At 45.5% G+C, this 23,335-nt stretch overlaps 1 long non-coding RNA gene and 4 pseudogenes across 1 annotated transcript in view; 2 read left to right on the top strand and 3 right to left on the bottom strand.

Moving 5' to 3' along the window:
• Positions 1–440: 440 nt before the first annotated feature.
• The window catches only part of LOC143959126 (uncharacterized), a 55,753-nt gene continuing 32,858 nt past the window's right edge, over positions 441–23,335 (top strand). Inside the window, exons 1-2 of the long non-coding RNA XR_013270189.1 lie at positions 441–544; positions 640–790. This is a non-coding gene — a long non-coding RNA (uncharacterized LOC143959126). The remainder of the gene's footprint in view (positions 545–639; positions 791–23,335) is intronic.
• On the top strand, positions 11,177–11,295 carry LOC143959161 (5S ribosomal RNA; annotated as a pseudogene).
• On the bottom strand, positions 19,070–19,188 carry LOC143959248 (5S ribosomal RNA; annotated as a pseudogene).
• On the bottom strand, positions 19,623–19,741 carry LOC143959236 (5S ribosomal RNA; annotated as a pseudogene).
• LOC143959241 (5S ribosomal RNA) lies at positions 20,978–21,096 on the bottom strand (annotated as a pseudogene).

Raw genomic sequence — 23,335 nt, 5'->3', positions numbered from 1 at the left:
GGCCCCCGACATCCACATACCATGACTGGCCCCCGACATCTGACTGGACCCCGCCCCGACATTCACAGTGACAGACTGGCCCCTGACATGCCGCCGTTGCGGTGCGGAGATATTTAACTGTGGCGCCGCCCACTGCACTTTACACTGACACACACACACACACTGGCAGCGGGGGTGGGCGGCGCCACAGGTGTAGACCAACTTCTGGTCTTCTTAAAAATGGCGGCCGGCGGAGACATCGTCCTCCCATAGACCTCTAGCGGCCGGCGGCAAAAAAACGGGAAATTCAATTTCCCGGGACAAACCGAATTTCCCGGGACATTTCCCAGGACAAAATTAATTCGGGACAAATGTCCTAATCCCGGGAAATTCGGGACAGTTGGCAACTATGATATATATATAAAATCAGGGGGGGGTGTATGGCCAGGGGGTTTCATGGGATTCTATTGTGCTTTCTTTAGTATTCTGTCCAGTCGCTTTCTGCCCTTGCCTGCCCTGCGATTATGAGTCAGCCGCTGCTAGACCAAGACCCTTCCTTTCTTAGGTAAGGGTTCGTACTTCATGTTTTTTCTTTTTTTTTCTTTTTTTTGTGTTTATCCCAGACTAAAAGAGTGCCTTGCACTATTACTTTCGTTTCAGCCCTATACACAAGAGAACGTCTAATCAGACATCTGGTCATCACAACGGACGCACACGCCCAAGTTCGGCGCACAGCCGCTCAACTAGCTCTCATCATTCTAAGGAAAGAGCAAGATCCAAAAGGCATCGGTCAGCTAGCCCTCCCAGGCAGGTAAAGTAGGGAATGTAGGGCGTGATGTGCACCCCCGATGACAGATAAACTGATCTGTAAAGACTGTTTTCAAGCATGCACGGATCGCGAAAAGGCAGAGGTGGAACAAGTTACAGAGTTGATCAAAAGAGTGGTTAACCACTTGACCACTGGGCACTTAAACACCCTTAATAACCAGACCAATTTTCAGCTTTCGGTGCTCTCACATTTTGAATGACAATTACTCAGTCATGCAACACTGGACCTATATGACATTTTTGTCCTTTTTTTTCACACAAATAGAGCTTTCTTTTGGTGGTATTTAATCACCGCTCTTTTTTTTATTTTTTGTGCTATAAAAGAAAAAATACAGAAAATTCTGTAAAAAAAAGAATTTTTATTTGTTTCTGTTATAAAATTTAGCAGATTAGTAATTCTTTCTTCATACATTTTGGCCAAAATTTATACTACTGCATATCTTTGGTAAAAATAAGTACAAATTGGTGGATATTATTTGGTCTTTGTGAAAGTTATAGAGTCCACAAGCTATGGTGCCAATATCTGAAAATTGATCACACCTGAAGTACTGACGGCCTATTTGAATTCTTGAGACCCTAACATGCCAGAAAAGTACAAATACCCACCAAATGACCCCTTTTTGGAAAAAAGACATTCCAATGTATTTAGTAAGAGGCATGATGAGTTTTTTTAGGTTGTCATTTTTTTCCCACAATTCTTTGCAAAATCAAGATTTTTCTAACTTTTTTTTTTCTCACAAAATTGTCATATTATCAGTTTATTTCTCACACACAGCATATGCATACCACAAATTACACCCCAAAACACATTCTGTTATTACTCCCGAGTACGGCGATACCACATGTGTGAGATTTTTACACAGTGTGGCCACATACAGAGGCCCAACATGCAGGGAGCGCCATCAATTTTTCAAATGCTTTTTTTTGGAAAAAAAAAACAGTTTCGTACTTAAAAAATAAAAACACAGTAAAGTTAGCCCAATTTTTGCATAATGTGAATGATGAAGGTACGCTGAGTAAATAGATACCTAACATGTCACTCTTCAAAATTGCACACGCTCGTGGAATGGCGCCAAACGTCTCCACTTAAAAATCCCCATAGGCGATGATTTAATTTTTTTTTTACTGGTTATATGTTTGAGTTACAGAAGAGGTCTAGAGCTAGAATTATTGCTCTCGCTGTAACGTTCGCAGCGATACCTCACATGTGTGGTTTGAACACTGTTTTCATATGTGGGCGGGACTTACGTATGCGTTCGCTTCTGCATGCGAGCACATGGGGACCGGGGCGCTTTAAAAAAAAAAAAAATGTATTGTTCATTTTACTTTATTTATTTTAGTTTGACTTTTTTCCCCCCCAAAAAATTTTTTTGATCACTTTTATTCCTATTACAAGGAATGTAAACATCCCTTGTAATAGGAATATGGCATGACAGGTCCTCTTTACAGTGAGATATGGGGTCAATAAGACCCCACATCTCACCTCTAAGCTGGGAAGCCTGAAAAAAAAAAAAAGATTCTGTCTTTGATCGTATTGGCGAGTCGGTAGAAGCACCGGAGGGCGGCGGGAGAGGGGGGGGTGTCTATGGGTATCACAGACTATGGCTGGGTATGGCTGGGTATCTCCGAGTATGGCTGGGTATCTCCGAGTATGGCTGGGTATCTCCAATTATGACTGGGTATCTCCAAGTATGACTGGGTATCTCCAAGTATGACTGGGTATCTCCAAGTATGACTGGGTGTCTCCAAGTATGACTGGGTGTCTCCAAGTATGACTGGGTATCTCAGAGTATGACTGGATATCCCAGAGTATGGCGTTGCAGAGTATTGCATTGCAGGGCATTGCAGGGTATTGGCAGGTGTTGCAGAGCATTGCAGAGTGTTGCAGGGTATTGGTGGGTGTTGCAGAGCACTGCAGAGTGTTGCAGGGTATTGGCGGGTGTTGCAGAGCATTGCAGAGTGTTGCAGGGTGTTGCAGGGTGTTGCAGGGTATTGCAGGGTGTTGCAGGGTGATGCAGGGCATTGGCGGGTGTTGCAGAGCATTGCAGTGTGTTGCAGGGTATTGGCGGGTGTTGCAGAGTATTGCAGCAGAGTATTGCAGCAGAGTATTGCAGCAGAGTAATGGCAGGGTATGATGGGGTTAATTTTTGGTGAGCAGCGATGTGGGCACTGCAGATGCAGCCCACAGCGCTGCTGACACCGATCTCTTCCCCCTCCGCTGTACCGATCGGTTCAGAGAGGAGGAGGGAGGAACCGGCGTCATAACATGACGCCGGTTTGTTTACAAGTGATCACTCCGTCATTTGACGGAGCGTTCACGTGGTAAACGGCCGCGATGAGCAGCCGTTTACCTGATCCGTGATGCGCCGGGTCCTGTGGACCCCGCGGTCAAGAATGCTCTCGAGTGCGTGCCCCAGGGGGCGTGCAAGAGCGGAATTCTGAGAGGACGTCATATGACGGCCTCCCAGAGTTAAACAACCGCCCTGTAGCCGTCATTCGGCTATGGGCCGGTTGTTAAGTGGTTAAAGACTCATTAGCAGAGCTAATTCATACAACTCCCTCCCTGCAAGACACGCTTAGGGGTCAAACGTCAGAAATGACTAACCAGGGTCAATCATCCGCATACCCAGCAGGCACTTCTTCAACTCCGCCTCCCTTATCTGCTGGGGACAGTGCCGAGTCGGAGGATTCCTTAGATGAATCAGAACCCTCTGGGTTTAATTTTTCATTAGTACAACCTTTTGTCTTAGCGGTTAAACAAGCTATCTGCTGGGAAGAGGTGGAAGAGCCTCCTAAAAAGACAAAAACCTTTTTTCCATTTCTGAAAATGAAATTAATTTTTTTCCCTTTCTAGAAGAATTAAAGGATTTAATAGAAGGGGAGTGGAAGAGGACGGATAAACGCTTCTCCCTAAATAGACTCCAGAAGATGTACCCACTGGCCAAGTCAGATACAGCCTTCCTGGATACACCTCCAGTAGTTGATGCAGCAGTGGTGCGTTTAACCAAGAACATCACCCTACCTATGGAGGATTCGGCCTCTTTTTAAAGATCCTCTGGAAAGGCGTATAGATGGATTTGAAAAAAGCCTATCAGTTGGCTGGAGGAGCATGTAGACTGGCTGTGGCTTTAGCCTTGGTGTCTAATGCCATTAAAGTTTGGACAGAAAACATTGAAGTAGTCATCAGCGAAGATGTACCAAAGGACGACATTATAAAAGCCATTGGCAGCCGATGCAGCATCAAAACAAAACTGGTGCAAAATCCCTTTTGATGGGAAGGCACTCTTTGGAGAAAGACTGGAAAAGGCAATCTCGAGAGTGACAGGAGGGAAGTTGGGGCTACTTCCCCAGGATAGAAGGGTGAGGCATTCACGCGTGGTATCAACAAAATTCCAAGCTTCCAGGAATAGGAATTTCTCCAACTTTAGACAAGGCAGAGACCCCAAAAAGAATTGGAGAAGTACTCAGGCCACGTTTCTAAAGGCAAATAGAGAAGCCTCTCCAATACTCAGGAGGGGACAAAGTCCTTTTGACAAAAGGCCACTGCAGCCAGGTTGAAGTGGTTTGCGGAGGTATCGGGCAGTCGTTGCGAAGATCCGTGGGTGGTCTCTACAGTCCGTTTTACCCATTTTTGGACCTTCCAAGATGTGCCCCCCACAAGACTCGTTAGTTCTAACAAAAAGTCCAACTTCACAGCAGAAAGCGGAAGCTCTGCACAAATATCTTCACCTTCTTGTAGTACAACAGGCAATTTTACTGGTCCCTCCCTCCGAGAGATTCATGGGATTCTATTCTCCTCTCTTCCTCATCCCCAAGAAGAGTGGAGAGTGGAGACCAGTGGTGGATCTGAAGAGGTTAAATCGTTTCATACGTTTCACAGCTCGACTCGTTCAAAATGTAATCCTTGCAGACGATAATCCAGATGGTCCAACCAGGAGACTGGATGGTATCGGTAGACTTGCAAGATGCTTATTTCCATGTTCCTGTGTTACCAGCGTTCCAAAGATTTTTGAGAGTGGCAATAGGCTCAACACATCTCCGGTTTCAATGCCTGCCTTTTGGCCTATGCACATCACCAAGGATATTCTCAAAAGTTCTATAATTTCAGCCCTGGCACCTTCGACTCTTTCACTTTTTGGATGACATTCTATTGCTAGAGTCCAATCAAGCCCAGCTACGGAACCACAAGGAGATTCTTCTGAGGACTCTGAGAGAGTTTGGATGGTTAGTAAACAGAGAAGAGCCTCTTAACCCCTACTCAGGTGATGATTTACCTGGGTGCTCTATTCAACACCAAGGCTGGTACAGTGCGCCTCCCTCCCCAGAAGGTGAAGGCGATTGTTCAGAAGCCGGTCCACGTCAGATCTCTCTCCCACCTGTCAGCCTCGAATTGCTTGAGTTTAATCGGGACCATGGCGGCTTGCCTTCCAATGTTACCTTGGGCTCATTGGCATCTGAGGACTTTTCAATGGGGCTTTTTGACGCAGTGGAGGAAGAAGTCCCTATGTCAGAGAATATCAATTTAAGCTTCTATGAAGAGAAGTCTCCTCTGGGGGTCGAAGGAAGACCTAATTTCAAAGCCTTGGCTCCTGCAATGCCCTTCCTGGACCATTCTTACCACCGACGCAAGTTCGAAAGGGTAGGGAGCACACTGAGATCACCTGGCAGTGCAAGAGAAATGGGACGTCCCTGTGGCGGGGGTAGTCTCCAACGTCTTAGAGCTGCGAGCAGTGTATTTAGCTCTGCTGAGTCTAAAAGAACATCTACGGCAGAAACAAGTGCTAGTGCGGCTAGACAACAGAGCAGCAGTTTCATATATTTAACGGCAGGGGTGAACACACAGCATCACATTATTAAAGGAAGTAGAGCCCATTATGTTATGGGCAGAAAGAAATTTGTTGGATTTAAAGGCAGTTTACCTTCTGGGCCGTTTGAATCAGCAGGCGGATCGCCTATCACGTTGTTTTCCAGACAGCAACGAGTGGGCAGTGCACCCATCAGAGTTCAGTTGGATCATGAGTCTGCAGAAGCCACCAGAAATAGATCTCTTTGCTTCTCCAATGAATGCGAAGCTGCCGAGATTTCCATCCCGTTTGCCTCATCCCCATGCAGAAGCAGTAGATGCCCTCTCGAGTCCGTGGCGATGCGAGACCGCATATGCGTTTTCCCCCAGACCCTTGATCGCAAAGTTTTTAATTAGATTATCGATGGAGCCAGTCAGAGTGATAGCTATTCTGCCGTACTGGCCGAAGAGGCCGTGGTTCCCTTGGGCAGTGAACCTCAGCGTATGCCCCGCCGTTCAAGATCCCAGTGTTCCCGCAGCTTCTCTCACAGGGGAAATTGGTGCACCCAGCTCCTCACAAACTGAATCTACATCTTTGGATCTTGAGCAGCAGAATTTCCAGTCATTAGGATTCTCAGTGGGGGTGATTTCTACTCTCCTAAAGGCTAGGAAACCTTCCACGAACTTTATCTATTCTAAAATATGGAATACATTTAAAACATTTGCAGAAAGTAAGCAGTGGGACCCCACCACTCCGTCCACCTCAGTAGTTTTGAAGTTTCTGCAGAATGGTTTAGATCTGCGGCTCAGTTTAACCAGTAGAGACCCGCGCTATAGCCAAATGACGGCTACAGCGCGGACCTCCTTTGCCGATCCCGTGCACGAGCGGCCTGTGCGCCCTCTGTCTACGAGACTCACCTGATCACGGATCCGAGCAAGGGGTCGATCCCGACCCCTTACCACGTGATCAGCTATCAGCCAATGACAGCAGTCCCGATCATGGCCAGCTTACCAGTACCCACCTGCCCCCTTCCAGTGCCACCTCTGTAATAAAAAAGGGGCCCCCCATCAGTGCCACCCAGCTGTGCCCATAGTGCCACCCAGCAGTGCCCATAGTGCCACCCAGCAGTGTCCACAGTGCCACACATCAGTGCCCACAGTGCCACACAGTGCCCACAATGCCACCCATGAGTGCCCACAATCTGCCTCAACAACGGTGCTGCACCCCAGTGCCACATATCCGTGCCCATCAGTGTCATCTACCAGTGCCCATCAGTGCCGCCCATCAGTGCCCAGCAGTGCCACCTATCAGAGCCACCTATCAGTGCCACCTATCAGTGCCCATCAGTCCCATCTATCAGTGGTACCTATTAGTGCCACCCATCCGTGCCATCTTATCTGTGCCCATCTTTGCCCATCAGTGCCGCCTTATCTGTGCCCATCAGTACTGCCTTATCTGTGCCTATCGGTGCCACTTTATCTGTGCCTACCGGTGCCACTTTATCTGTGCCTATTAGTGCCGCCTTAACTATGCCTATCAGTGCCCACCAGTGCAGCCTATCAGTGCCCACCAGTGCCGCCTCATCAGTGCACTTCAATGAAGGAGAAAAATGACCTGTTTGCTAAATTTTATAACAAACTATTAAACATGATTTATTTTGTATTTTTTTAATTTTGCATCTTTTTTGTTTGTTTAGCAAAAAATAAAACTCCCAGCTGTAATTAAATACCACCAAAAGAAAGCTCTATTTGTGGTAAAAAAATGATAAAAATTTCATTTGGGTACGGTATTGTATGACCGCGCAATTGTCATTCAAAGTGCATCAGCGCTGAAAGCTGAAAATTGGTCTGGGCAGGAGGGGGGTTTAAGTGCCCAGTAAGCAAGTGGTTAAAGTGGTGCTCAGGCCAAAATTACACTTTTTAAATAAAAATACCCCTATAATACACAAGCTTAATGTATTCAGTAAAGTTGGTCTGTAAACTAAGGTCCGTTTTGTTAGGTTATTACAGCATTTTGAAAGTTTATAAACTAGCAGCAGACTGTGGCCATCTTAAGTGTGGGCATCTGAAGCCAGACTGTATTTCTTCCTGGATTTCAGCCTTGCAGATCTCGCACATGCTCAATGCTGCACAAGCAGTGTAATAAGTTTCAGGTCAGGTTTCCATGGCAACGGCAGTGTTAGAGGAAGTTGCCACCCATATCTATGCAAACCCCTCCTCCCTCCAGGAACCAGTAAATATACTGCATGTACAAGGAATATTATTCAAGAAACACACACACACACTATATATATATTGTGTTCTGTACATATACTTTTTTCTGTACAGCTTTTCATTTAAAAAGAAAAAAAAAATTATTAAAAAAATAATAATCACAGCAACACAATTCATTTATGCATCTAGACGTATTGAAGACAACTTTATGAAGTTCAAACTGTGCATATTAATTTTGAAAAATTGTGCTTGTGTTTTGGTGTTAGGCCCCTTTCACACGGGATGGATCAATAATGATCCGCCCGTGATGATCCACTTGCTCAGCGGGGATCGCTCTGTTATCCCCGCTGAGCCGGAGGATAACAGGGCGGTCCCAGCACACTGTGCAGGGACCGCCCTGTCAGCTCTATGCTTTCCTCTATGGGGGATCGTCTGTCCGTGTTCATCCGATCCGCTCTGCAGACGGATAGAAAAATAGGATTTTCCTCCGTCTGCAGAATCGGACAATTGCGGAGGCGGACGATATCGGGTTTTTGCAGATGTTCATCCGCCGACACCCGCTATCCCATAGGAATGCATGTATGTCCGTACTTCATCCGCAAACGGATGGATGAAATACGCACATAATGTCCGCATGTGTGAATGGGGCCTTAGATGGGATGGTGGGAGTATTTAAAAAAACTGCTTATTTACAACTATTTGCACAAACAACTTTCTCTATGTTACATAGATAATCGGGTTAAAAATAAGAAAATTTTGCCCCAGCACATTGCATCACAACGCCCCCAGCACATCGAATCGCATCTCCCCCAACACTTCTCATCGCATCACCCAAAGCACATTGCATCACCCCCGACACATCAAATCACATCAGAACATCGAATCGCGTCGCCCCAACAGATCGCATCAAATCGCATCAACCAAGCACATCGCATTGAATCGCCCCAGCACATTGAATCGCATCTCTCACAGAACATCAAATCGCAACACCCCAGCACATTGCATCACCCCAACACTTCGAATTGCATCAGCACATCGAATCGCATCGCCCCAGCACATCTCATCGCCCCTGCAAATCGAATTGCATCACCCCCATCACATTGCATTTCCCCCAGCACATTGCATCACCCCCAGCGCATCGAAATGCCCAAAGCCCATTGCATCACCTACAACACATCGAATCGCATCAGCATATCGAATCGCTTCGCCCCACCATATCGCATCAAAATGCATTGCCCTAGCACATCGCATCGCCTCAGCACATCGAATCGCATCTCCCCAGAACATCGAATCACATCTCCCCCAGCACATCGAATCGCCCCCAGCACATCGCATCACCCCAGCACATTGCATCCCCCCAACACTTCAAATTGCATCATCACATCGAATTGCATCACCTCAGCACATCGCATCGCCCCAGCAAATCGAATCGCACCTCCCCCAGCACATTGCATCTCCCAGCACATCGAATCACCCCAGCACATCGAATCGCCCAAAGCACATTGCATCACCCCAAAACATCAGCACATCGAATCGCTTTGCCCCACCACATAGCATCAAAACGCATTGCCCAAGCACATCACATCGCCCCAGCACATCAAATCGCATAACCCCCAGCACATTGCATCACCCCAGCACATCGAATCGCATCACCCAAGCACATCGCATTGAATCGCCCCAGCACATCGAATCGCATCTCTCCCAGAACATCGAATTGCATCACCCCAGCACATTGCATCACCCCCAACACTTCGAATTGCATCAGCACATTGAATAGCATAGCCCCAGCACATCTCATCGCCCCCAGCACATCACATCTCCCCAGCAAATCGAATCGCATCTCCCCCAGCACATTGCATCTCCCCCAGCACATCGAATCGCCCAAGCGTATCAAGTCGCCCAAAGCACATTGCATCACCCCCAACACATCGAATCACATCAGCACATCGAATCGCTTTGCCCCACCACACCGCATCGAAACGCATCACCCAAGCACATCACATCGCCCCAGCACATCGAATCGCATCTCCCCAGAACATCGAATCGCATAACCCCCAGCACATTGCATCACCCCAGCACATCGAATCGCCCCAGCACATCACATTGGCCCCAGCACATCGAATCGCATCTTCCTAGCACATCGCATCGCCCAAAGAACATTGCATCACCCCCAAAACATCGAATTGCATCAGCACATCGAATCCCATTGCCCAATCGCATCACATCTCCCCAGAACATCGACTCTCCCCAAAGCACATCGCATCGCCCACAGCACATCACATCAAATCACATCGCCCCAGCACATCGCAGGGCCCCCAGCATATCACATCACATTGCCCCCAGCACATAGAATCGCATCTCCCCCAGCACATAGAATCGCATCTCCCCCAGCACATCGAAACGCAACTCCCCCAGCACATTAAATCACCCCCAGCACAACGCATTGCCCAAAGCACATTGCATCGCCCAAAGCACATTGCATCACCCCCAACACATCGAATCGTATTAGCACATCGAATTGCTTCACCCCAACACCTCGAATACCTTCGCCTAATCGCATCACATCTCCCCAGAACATAGAATCGCCCCCAGCACATCACATCGAATCGCATCACCCCAACACATCGCATCGCCCCCCAGCACATGGCATCACATCGAATTGCATCTCCCCCAGCATATCGAATCGCATCTCCCCCAGCACATCGAATCACATCTCCCCAGCACATCGAATCACCCCACCGCATCGCATCTCCCAAAGTACATTGCATCACCCGCAACACATCGAATCACATCGCCCCAGCACATCGCATCACTTTGCTCCCAGGACATAGAATCGCATCTCCCCATCGCATCTCCCAAAGCACATTGCATCACCCCAGCATATCGAATCGCATCAGCACATCGAATGGCATCGGCACATCGAATCGCTTCGCCCCAACACATCGAATCCCACCGCCGCATCGCATCTCACCACAACATCGAACCGCCCCAAAGCACATTGCATCACTCGCAACACATCAAATCGCATTGCCCCCAGCACATCACATCGCATTGCCCCAGCTCATCGCATCTCCCCCAGCACATCAAAACGCATCACACCCAGCACATTGCATCACCCCCAGAGCTCTCTCTTCAGTGGAATTTAGGGAAAGGGCGATTGAGGCAGCTCTCGCATTTCCTTAAATACAATTTTTTTCTTTGAAGCAGTACCCACCCTGGTCTTAGCTATTTATTATATCACAGGTATGCTGCCATGGTGGCACCTGGAAAATGGAAAATTGTTTCATACTTACCGTAATTTTTTTTTCTGCTTGTTTGCCGAGGTGACCATCTTGGCATTTGTCAAGAGGGTTGAGAGTGGCCCGCAAGGTCGCCTACGGCCACATCACCCTGAATTCGCTTTATATCGTCTGATCTCGGATGCTAAGCAGGGTTGGGCCTGGTTAGTACCTGGATGGGAGACAGCCTGGGAATACCAGGTGCCGTAGTCTTTTTTTAATATGTTGTTGGCGTCGATGACCTGTTTTATTTTTCTGTTTGTTTGCCAAGGTGACTGAAAGGTTATGTTAAGCATCCATCTTGTTTCTGTCAGCCATCTTAATATTCACAAACTTCCATTTTACAATATGTACAGTTTGAACACCCCTTTAACTTCTCAGATAACTGTCTCAACATGAGATTCTTCTAACTCAAGTGTTCTCACACACTTATCTATAACCTTCACACTGTTTCTCAGCATTCTTTAGCTACAGAAGGAATTATGTATCTTTTCTTATATTAATTCAGCTAGCTTAGAACAAAGAACAATAGCGTTTTTGTCTTGACCAGCTGTAATCATCTTGATGTCTACTGCGCATGTCTTATTCTGTATGACGTGAAATATACTATATCAATCGCTTTGTAATAACTCAATACAATTAGTTCTCGAAGGACGCCATGGTGTGTGTGTGGTTTTATTTGTCCTTTGAGAATTGATTCCAGAGCGCTCTGAATTTATACAATACATTGGATCTAAGGTCTGAGAGGTTGAAGGGACCACCCTAGACACAGGATTAACCCTTTCACCACTGGGGGCTTGTCCTGGGATGGATGTTTATTAACCCTTAACGGACTTGGAAAGCTACGGCTCGGTAAGTGAATTCTATTCTTATTGAGTGAAATTGACTTGCCGGGGTCCGGGTGTCAGGTGTGTGACTTGGCTTCATTCCCACAGAGATTGCTGTTGGGTTATAGAACCTCTCATAAGTATACATAAGTTGACCGGTCATGACCTTGGGGGTCATATAGTGTTTTGGGGACACTTGAAAAGATCTTGGCGATCTTAGAAGAATAGGTTTTGGGGACCTAGAAAAATTTACAGAGTACTCTAGAGTTTTAGTTCTGTTCGGGACAGAACTGGTGACTGATGATCAATGTATTGTGTAAACTTTGTGTATGATTGTATAACTGCTTTGCTTTAAATGTATCACGCTGAATGAATTGCGCTGAGTGTGTATATGTGAACTGCTATTTTGTTTCCAGAACCAAAAGGCATACTTGGTGAGTAGTATTCCTGAAGGTTATAAAGTTACAATTTGGGTAAAGCTATTTTGTGAAAGGTAAACAGATTAATGTACATTGCAAGTTAAATTCATCTGTGGTTTAAATTTGTCTGAAACAAAACAGCAGGTCCATGAGCAAGATTGTGTGTTTATTGTATGTCTGAAATACTCTTGAACTTGTTCCAAATTTATTCTGTTACAGACTTGAAGTGATTGTAGCTGTATTAGTATAAAAAAAGTATCTCGGACAGTACTGATTTCTTTTTGGTAAAGGAATCTAGGTTGAGGTATTGTCTAATTGTCTGATTTACACCGTTGTCTGATTGTCTGCACCGCTAGGTGGCAGTCAAGCAAGGTAAATTGTTTTGCTTTCATAGGAAAATGAAATGTGCGGAGCAATACCTAGTTAACCCTTAGGGGGATCATATGGCAGGATGGACAGAAAGCCGGTTTGGGTGTTCTGACAATTTTGGATCCATTATTGATCCAGACTTTCCTGAGTAATCTCAAACCCCATTTAGTGGTCCCAGTCAAACAAATGATTACTGAATGGTCAACACTTTCTAGGACTTTGGCAAAGCTCTTTCACAGAAAGATGCAGCACAACATTTCCAAGGGAATACGAAGGGGAACTTTAGAGGCAGAGGAAATTTTAGAGGCAGATTTAAAGGCAGAAATGGAAGAGGGATGAGTCGCTCTAGAAACAATGGATGTTTCAATTGCGGTGCTGAGGATCACTGGGTGAGTCAGTGTCCTCACCCCACCCCTCCTCAGACTCCCGATTCCAGCTCTGTCCCTAACCAGAGAACAACAACCACAGGCATCCATCCAACAAGGTCCAACATTTCCAATCAAATGGGGAAATCAACAACAATGATGGGGCCCGGAGGGTAGTGTCCCAGCTTTTCCTTTTGTCTCAGATGATTTTACTGACAGTCCAATGGTTGCTATTTCAATAAATGGGAGACTCCTCCCCTATCTCGTTGATAGCGGGGCCACTAGGAGTACTATTTGTGAAGATCATTTCAGAGGCAAATGGGAACCAGCGGAACCCTCTTTGGGAATTAATGGGATACTGACAAAAACATATAGGACTCCACCCCTACCAATAGAAGATGATGAAGGGTACACCATATGCACACATTCTTTCAGGATAATACCAAGGTGTCCTGTAAATTTGTTGGGAAGAGACTTGTTTGGGCCACTAGGAATCACAATTAGAACCAACTCAGAAGGAGGTCTAGACATTTCCTCAGATAAAATCACTATAGTAGCATGCAAACCAGGTTTTTTGATGCTGTCACAAGAAAATAGTGAAGAAGATTTTGAGGATATAGACCCCCAGGTCTGGTCTACATCAGATCTGGATGTAGGACTTGTTTCATGCACACCATACAAGGCCACTCTCAAAGAAGGTGCATTTCCTATCTATCATAAACAGTATCCACTTTCTAAAGAAAAAATGGATGGCATAGTGCCAATGGTGAAAAAGTTTCTGCAGGATGGAATCCTGGAAGAAATTATTTCTCCATACAACACACCTGTTAACCCTGTAAAGAAGCCGGATGGCTCCTTCAGATTTGTACAAGACTTGAGGGCCATAAATGACCTCATAGTCCCAATAGCACCCATTGTACCTGATGTTCCATCTCTACTGTCCTCCATTCCAGCAACAGCCAAATGTTTTACTGTAATTGATTTAAAGAATGCTTTTTTTCTCTGTCCTTGTAGACAAGGAGACAAGGCCACTCTTTGCTTTTACTGTGTCGATTGACCAACACAATCGCCAGTTTACCTGGTGTAGAATGCCCCAGGGATATATAGACTCACCTGTGGTCTATTCTATAGTACTCCAAGCCACCCTCAGGCCTTGGACTGCCCCTCATGGTTCTGTACTGCTGCAATATGTTGATGATCTTTTGATTTGCAGTTCTTCAAAGGAGGACTGCCGAGCTGATAGCCTATCCTTATTGAAATGGTTACATACGTGTGGTCACAAAGTGTCTAAGAAAAAATTACAATGGTGTAAACAGGAGGTTGAGTACCTAGGGTTTGTGCTGTCTCCAGGAGTTAGGAAAGTCAGTCACAAAAGAACTGTTGCTATAGTGGGTCTGCCCCGCCCACTTACCAAGAAAGACCTGCTAACCTTTCTTGGAATGATTGGTTACTGCCGCCAATGGATACCTGACTGTTCTTTCTATGACAATATATTGAGACAAGCAACCCTCTCTGAAATGTCTGACATTGTAAAATGGTCTGATGAAATGTTAAATGCTTTTGCCATGTTGAAAAGTGCAATGGTTACCAGCCCGAGCCTCGGCCTCCCTGATTTTAGCAAAATGTTTCACTTGTTTGCTAGGGAAAATTGCAGAACCATGGCAGGAGTACTGGCCCAGGAACATGGTGGGAGACTGCGCCCTGTAGCTTTTTTCTCAAAGATGGTTCCAGTACAGGTGCAAGGCATGCCTGCTTGTCTCAGAGCGTTGGCTTTTTGTTCTATGGTTGTAGAGTTGACAGCACCATTTACCTTGGGCCATAACAATACTTTACACACCTCACACAACGTTACCACACTCCTCAAAACTTTACATACTCAGCATATGTCAGCACAAAGATTGAGTGGGTATGAAGTCATCCTCCTGTCCAATCCAAACCTGAAAATAAAGAGTTCAAACAAACTCTGGCCCAGCTCCAATTTTTAATGCCTTATTAGGTCTTAAAGGAGAACAGGGTGACTTACCACCACCTCATGACTGTATACAATCAATACATCAGGACACTTCACCTAGAGCAGATATGCTTTCAGTACCAATTCCTACTGCACAAACAGTTTTTGTTGATGGCTCTTGCAGCAGATCAAGTGATAATGTCTATCATGCAGGATATGCTGGTGTCCAACTGCCGGATACTGTCCTCGAGGCCAATCCAATACCCTATCAGTCTGCACAAGCTGCTGAATTGATAGCATTAACCCGTGCATGCCAGCTGTTTGCAGGAAAAGAGGTAAACATTTACACCAATTCCAGGTATGCTCATGGTGTGGTTTGGGACCATGGTGTAATATGGCTTCGCAGAGGATATGTGGCAGCAAATGGAAGGAGCATCTCACACTCTGACCTAGTCACAGCATTACTAGATATAATTCAGTTGCCTTCAAAACTAGCTATCATGCACTGTAAGGCACATACAGGCCAAATCACTGATATAGCCAAAGGTAATGCACTAGCTGACAGAATAGCTAAAGAAGCTGCATCTACACAAAAGGCAAACATTCAAATGCCCATGCTAACACCTCAGCCATATTCCCTGAAAGAGACACATTGGCTCACGGAACTACAGGCTTTTGCCACCCCTGATGATATTGCGCAATGGAACTGTGATGGGATGGTACAAAAGGATCCTAAAACAGGATTAATCTGCAAAGAGGGGAAGCCGTGTATTCCTGTTGCTAGCGCCCCCCTGTTCATTGCACAATACCATGGACTGGGTCACAAGGGATGGCAGGCCACATGTGAACTTCTAGATGCAGATTTTTTCATTGCAGGATTACCTAATCTAGTCAAAGCTTTTGTAAGGAGATGTGTCACTTGCATTAGGAACAATCCAACAAACCCAAAGAAATCAAAGCATGAACATCTTGAATACCCAACAACACCTTTTACCTATTTACAGATAAACTTTGCATATATGCCTAAAGAAGGAAAGAAACAACAATATCTTTTGGTCATAGTGATCATGATGTCACGCTGGCCAGAAATTTTTGTCACCAACAATGAAAACGCACAAACTGTAGTGAAGATCCTCACACAGGAAATTATTCCTAGATGGGGGTGTCCATTGCAAATAAATTCAGACAATGGCCCAGCTTTCACAGCTAAAATCTGCCAAGATCTTGTAAAAGTACTAAAAATAGACTGGAAATTTCACCTCCCCTACCATCCACAGAGTTCAGGAATTGTAGAAAGAATGAATAGAACAATTAAAGACAGGATAAGGAAAGCTACGGGTGGGAATTTTGTCAAGTGGAAAAAAGTTCTCCCAGCTGTATTAGCTGAAATCAGAATGACCCCTCACAGTTTGACGGGTTATTCCCCCTTTGAGGTACTCATGGGTAGGCCATTCCCCACACCGTGGGCTAATCATCCCTTGATGGTAGAGAGAGGTGATTTGGAACAAATACAGGAGGAATATGTAAAAAAAACTGATTGAAACTCTTGATATTGTTGAAAGAAGAGTTGCTCGCACCTCTCCTTCTTCTTCACAGGTACCAACCCACCCGTTCCAGGTCGGTGATCAAGTTGTGGTCCAGAGGCTTCAGAAAGGTCGAAAGCCGCAAGAGGTTCCATTCGGACCAGTGACCAAAGTGGTAGCCGTCACCAGGACCGCCATCCTTACAGAGGAAAGTCCTACTTGGATCCATGCCAGCAGAGTAAAGAAGGTTGATCTAAGCCCAGGAATTCAAGAAAGGCTGAAAAGAGGTGAAGCAGGTGTTTTAAGTCCTCAAAAGACAAGCACAGACATAAAGGACAGTGATGTCACTCATTTCACCACAGACTTCTGGGAAGGCCTTTTGCCTTCTGGTGATGTTTCTACTTCTGATCTTTGTCCCAGTGTGGATAATAACTAACTGTATCTTTCATCCTGAAGACTTAGGTGCCTTGAAACTCATATGTGGTAAAAGCGAAATACACACCAACCATACTGACTTTCACCTCAGAAATCGCAGTAAAAGAGATGTCTCTAATGAATTGATCAAAGAAACAAGTTTTTCTGGAAAAATGTTACTGTTAAAATTTAAATATGCTTATGCTAGAAAGTCAGGATATGAAAAATGCTGGATTTGTAGTAAGTTGCACCCAGAAACTGCTAAAATCCCACTTTTAGCTGTCCCTCTAAACCTCAAGTCATTATTGGAAAATACTCTAATCTTAAGTATTAAGAATGTCTCGGAAGGGTACCGCAATCAGAGTATTATGTTTTACACTTTAGGAAAGACACATGAACCTGAGTGGTGTGTTCAGTTAGGCAATACATCCAACGGAATAGGTATGTGTTCCAAGTCTGTATTTAACATTTCAAAGGGTATTCCCTTCCACACCAGTAACATTATCATAGGTCATATGTGTAGTTACAAAAATCAATCCCTTAACAACACCATTAGTGAACTTACTACATACAGGAACACAACATCTGGGATACTTGTGAGTAAACTTGTAAGTGCTGCATTTGAGGCTGGAACTGAGCCCCAACGTAGTTCTCTAAGAAGTTTTTCATTGGGAAACAATACATATGTATGCTGTGCTAAAATTTGTTACCCATGGATCCCCGCAGGAGTGAAAGGATGGTGTTATTTAGCACAGTTGGTACCAGTCATGTCAGCCCTAGGCCAGAATCAGGAACATCACATACAAGTTACTTCAAGTCCAGTACATAGGTTAACTTATAAATACAAGAGAGAAAACCCACCTATGTTTTCTACTTCAGATAAGTCATGGACATGGTTTCCATCCTGGACAGGATGGGGCATAACCATGATGGACAAATTAAATAACTACACTAGTTTAATAAATGATGTTATGGAAAAAAACTCCCAAGATATAGGACTACTCAATGTCGAGCTCAAAGCAATTAGAAGACAACTAGAGTTACACGAATTGGCTATTGAAAGCATGAGTGCAGCTCTGACTGGTTTATGCGAAATGACCCAAGATTATGAATGTTGTACATGGTTTCACAATACCAGCCTGGAAATCCCAGACTACTATGATGTTATTAATCAACACCGAACACAGGTAAATGAATTAATGAAACAAGCAAGGGACATAGGTAATTATGGATGGAACCCCTTTTTTAGTTTGGGTTTAGGTGGAATGTTTTCATGGTTAAAGGACATAGTGATTATGATTATCATAGTACTATTGTTAGGATTGATAGGCTACCTGATTTTCAAGCTTATTCTACTTTGTATTAGCAAGTGTACTACACCAGACCAACCTTCTCACGCATATACACAATATCTGCAGCTTTATGTAAATGAATATAACAAATGTAGCAAGAACCGTAGATTTCAGGAGGCTGCGGATATGTAGAAGTCATTCCATGACTTAAGAGGGGGTTGAAAGGTTATGTTAAGCATCCATCTTGTTTCTGTCAGCCATCTTAATATTCACAAACTTCCATTTTACAATATGTACAGTTTGAACACCCCTTTAACTTCTCAGATAACTGTCTCAACATGAGATTCTTCTAACTCATGTGTTCTCACACACTTATCTATAACCTTCACACTGTTTCTCAGCATTCTTTAGCTACAGAAGGAATTATGTATATTTTCTTATATTAATTCAGCTAGCTTAGAACAAAGAACAATAGCGTTTTTGTCTTGACCAGCTGTAATCGTCTTGATGTCTACTGCGCATGTCTTATTCTGTATGACGTGAAATATACTATATCAATCGCTTTGTAATAACTCAATACAATTAGTTCTCGAAGGACGCCATGGTGTGTGTGTGGTTTTATTTGTCCTTTGAGAATTGATTCCAGAGCGCTCTGAATTTATACAATACATTGGATCTAAGGTCTGAGAGGTTGAAGGGACCACCCTAGACACAGGATTAACCCTTTCAGTGACCATCTTGGCGTTTGTCAAGAGGATTGAGATCACCTCGGCAAACAAGCAGAAAAATAAAATCTGGCCGTCTACACAAACAACATATTACAAAAAAGCCTATGGCACCTGTTATTCCCAGGCGGTCTCCCATCCAGGTACTAACCAAGCCCGACCCTGCTTTGCATCTGAGATCAGACGAGATCGTGCGCATTCAGGGTGATATGGCCTTTGGTGACCTTGCTGGCCACTCCCAACACTCTTGACAAACGCTAAGTTATTCACCTCGGCAAACAAGCAGAAAAATAAAACTTTGTCGACGCCAACAACATATTAAAAAAAAACGATGGCACCTGTTATTACCAGGCGGTTTCCCATCCAGTTACTAACCAGGCCCGACCCTGCTTAGCATCCGAGATCAGACAAGATAAGACAAGATCGGGAACATTCAGGATGATGTGGCTGTACGCGATCTTGCTGGCCACTCTCAACCCTCTTGACAAACGCCAAGATGGTCACCTCGGCAAGCAGCAGAAAAATAAAAGCCTATAGCACCTGATATTCCCAGGCGGTCTCCAATCCAGATACTAACCAGGCCCGAGATGGTCACCTCGGCAAACAAGCAGAAAAATAAAACAGGTCGTCAACGCCAACAACATATTAAAAAAAAAGCCTACGGCACCTGGTATTCCCAAGCGGTCTCCCATCCAGGTACTAACCAGGCCCAACCCTGCTTAGTATCCGAGATCAGACAAGATTGGGTGCATTCAGGGTGATGTGGCTGTAAGAGATCCTGCTGGCCACTCTCAACCCTCTTGACAAACGGCAAGATGGTCAGCTCGGCAAACAAGCAGAAAAATAAAACAGGTCGTCGACGTCAACAACATTAAAAAAAAAAGCCTACAGCACCTGGTATTCCAAGGCAGTCCCCCATACAGGTACTAACCAGGCCCAACCCTGCTTAGCATGCGAGATCAGGCGCATTCAAGATGATGTGGCCATAGGCGATCTTGATTGCCACACTCAACCCTCTTGACAAAAGCCAAGATGGTCACCCCGGCAAACAAGCAGAAAATAAAACAGGTCGTCGACGCCAACAACATATTAAAAAGAAGCCTATGGCACCTGGTATATCCAAGGCAGTCTCCCATCAAGGTACTAACAAGGCCTGATCCTGCTTAGCATCCGAGAACAGACGAGATCGGGCACATGCAGGATGATGTGACCATAGGTGATCTTGTTGGCCCCTCTCAACCCTCTTGATAAACACCAAGATGGTCACCTCGGCAAACGAGCAGAAAAATAAAACGGGTCATCGACGGCAACAACATATAAAAAAAAAAAGCCTACGGCACCCGGTATTCACAGGCGGTCTCCCATGCAGGTATTAACCAGGCCCAACCCTGCTTATCATCCAAGAAATAGACCAGACCAGGCGTATTCAGGGTGATGTGGCCGTAGGTGATCTTGCTGGCCACTCTCAACCCTCTTGACGAATGCAAAGATGGTCACCTCTGCAAACAAGCAGAAACACAAGACATGTCGTCGACGCCAACAACATATTAAAAAAATATCTATGGAACCTAGTATTCCGAGGCGGTCTCCCATCCAGGTACTAACCAGGCCTGACCCTGCTTAGCATCCAAGATCAGATGGTATCGGGCTCATTCAGGGTGATGTGGCCATAGGGGATCTTGCTGGCCACTCTCAACCCTCTTGACAAACGCCAAGATGGTCACCTCGGCAAACAAGCAGAAAAATTAAACAGGTCGTCGATGCCAACAACATATGAAAAAAAAGCCTACGGCACCTGGCATTTCCAGGCAGTCTCCCATCCAGGTACTAACCAGTCCTTACCCTGCTTAGCATCCGAGTTTAGACGAGATCGGGCGCATTCACAGTGATGTAGCAGTAGGCCATCTTGCTGGCAACTCTCAACCCTCTTGACAAACGCCAAGATGGTCACCTCGGCAAACAAGCAGAAAAATAAAACAGGTTGTCGACGTCAACAACATATTAAAAAAAAGCCTACGGCACCTGATATTCCCAGACGGGCACCCATTCAGGTACTAACAAGGCCCGACCCTGCTTAGCATCCGAGATCAGACGAGATTGGGCGCATTCAGGGTGATGTGGCCTTAGGCAAATTTGCTGGTCACTCTAAACCCTCTTGACAAACGCCAAGATGGTCACCTCGGTAAACAAGCAGAAAAATAAAACAGGTCGTTGACGCCAACAACATATTAAACAAAAAGCCTACGGCACCTGGTATTCCCAAGCGGTCTCCCATCAAGGTACTAACCAGTAGGGATGGCCGAACTGTTCGCCCGGCGGTCGTGCCGCTGCGAATTTCGGCTGTTCACGGTCCGCCCGTTCGGCCGACTATTGCCGCTGTTCGCCCGGCGGACTTATGTGTTTACTGTGTATAAGAACTTTGACCTATGATGACACATCCATCATGGGGTACAGGACAGCCAATTGAGACATTACAGCACATGGACACTTGGACATTCCCCCTAACTTATAAATAGACCCGATCCAGCGGCCATTTTACATTCTTTCTTCTGTCACTATAGGGAGAGGTTGCTGTGTGGAGCAGGGAGAGACTGCAGTGACCCAAATCGCTAGCTATTAGGTCCACAAAAGTTATTTTAAGGACTGGTATTGTATAGGTGTAGTTCAGGATATAGGTTTGAGGCACTGCTATTCAAGTCATTGTTGCTGCAGATTGTCTTTTGTCAGGGCTGAGAGAGGGACAGGACGCTGTGTGCAGCAGGGACAGTCAGTTTAATCATTAGCTGTTACTATTAGGTCCACAAAAGTCCTTTTCAGGACTGGTATGGTAAAGTAGTACAGGATATAGTTTTGAGTGCTATTCAAGTTATTGTTGCAGGAGCCTGTGTTTTGTCAGTTTAAATAGGGACAGGCAGGAAGCTGTGTGTGGCAGTGAGGAACAGTCAGTTTAATCAGTAGCTGTAACAAAGGTTCTTTTCAGGACTGGTATGGTAATAGGCTTGTACACGTATAATATTCTTTCTTCCAAATATAGAAAGAATATTATACTTGACTGCTGCCCTTCTGCAACAGTAGTCCTTTATGAGTATAGGGACTGAGGTACAGTCTGCTAATCACAACCTACTATTTGCACAAAGGTCCTTCTAAGGACTGGTAAGGTATAGCGTAATACAGTATATAGGGTTGAGTGAGGTACAGTCTGCTAATCCTTAAGGACTGGTATAGGTCCACAATATATTGGGTTGAGGTGCACTACTGCTGACTGCTGCCCAATTCTGAAGCAGTCCTTTATCAGTATAGGGACTGAGGTACAGTCTGCTAATCACAACCTACTAGTTCCACAAAGGTCCTTATAAGGACTGGTAAGGTATAGTGTACTACAGTATATAGGGTTCAGTGAGGTACAGTCTGCTAATCGCAACCTAAAAAGCACACCGTACTATATGCCCGTACCCTCCTGTTTGAAGAGGTTGAGCGGTGTCATATTTTTGGGGCCCAGCAGCAAGTTGCTGGTATCAGTGCTGCTGTTAGTGCTCTCTATCTCGGTGCTGGTGTCAGTGCACTCTATCACGGTGCAGGTGTCAGTGCTGTATATCACGGTGCTGGTGATCATCTCCTTCACCCTCTTCTTTGCCTACCCTGACCTTCCCTCGCCTCCATTGTCTCAAGAGTCCTGAATTGTCAGAATTTCACATATAAAAAAAGAATGCTTGTAGTTGTCGATCCCAGATTCACCTCATACATGTGTTATGTCATTGGCCATGTGGTGGGACTATGTGCGCACAGCTAGTAATTATTTTGTGGCTGCAAATATGACCTGTAGGTTTGTAAAGTTCAACATCCCTGTGCTGTGCTGACTTCCTTCTGGGGCTGTACCTCTGCTGTGCATATTATGAGGGGCTCCCACCATCCCTGTGCTATACTGACTTATTCCTGGGGCTGCTTATTATGAGAGGCTCCCACCATCCCTGTGCTATGCTCATTATGAGGGGCTCCCACCATCCCTGTGCTGTGCTGACTTCCTCCTGGGGCTGCTTATTATGAGGGGCTCCCACCATCCCTGTGCTATGCTGACTTCCTCCTGGGGCTGTACCTCTGCTGTGCATATTATGAGGGGCTCCCACCATCCCTGTGCTATGCTCATTATGAGGGGCTCCCACCATCCCTGTGCTATGCACATTATGAGGGGCTCCCACCATCCCTGTGCTATGCGGACTTCCTCCTGGGGCTGCTCATTATGAGGGGCTCCCACCATCCCTGTGCTGTGCTGACTTCCTCCTGGGGCTGCTTATTATGAGGGGCTCCCACCATCCCTGTGCTATGCTGACTTCCTCCTGGGGCTGTACCTCTGCTGTGCATATTATGAGG

Source organism: Lithobates pipiens, unplaced genomic scaffold (genome assembly GCF_037356315.1).
Source record: "Lithobates pipiens isolate NorthernLeopardFrog02 unplaced genomic scaffold, aLitPip1_a1.2 Scaffold_67, whole genome shotgun sequence".
Lineage (NCBI taxonomy): Eukaryota > Metazoa > Chordata > Amphibia > Anura > Ranidae > Lithobates > Lithobates pipiens.
The sequence above is the reverse complement of the archived record's forward strand: the minus strand, read 5'-3'. Positions and strand labels throughout refer to the sequence as shown.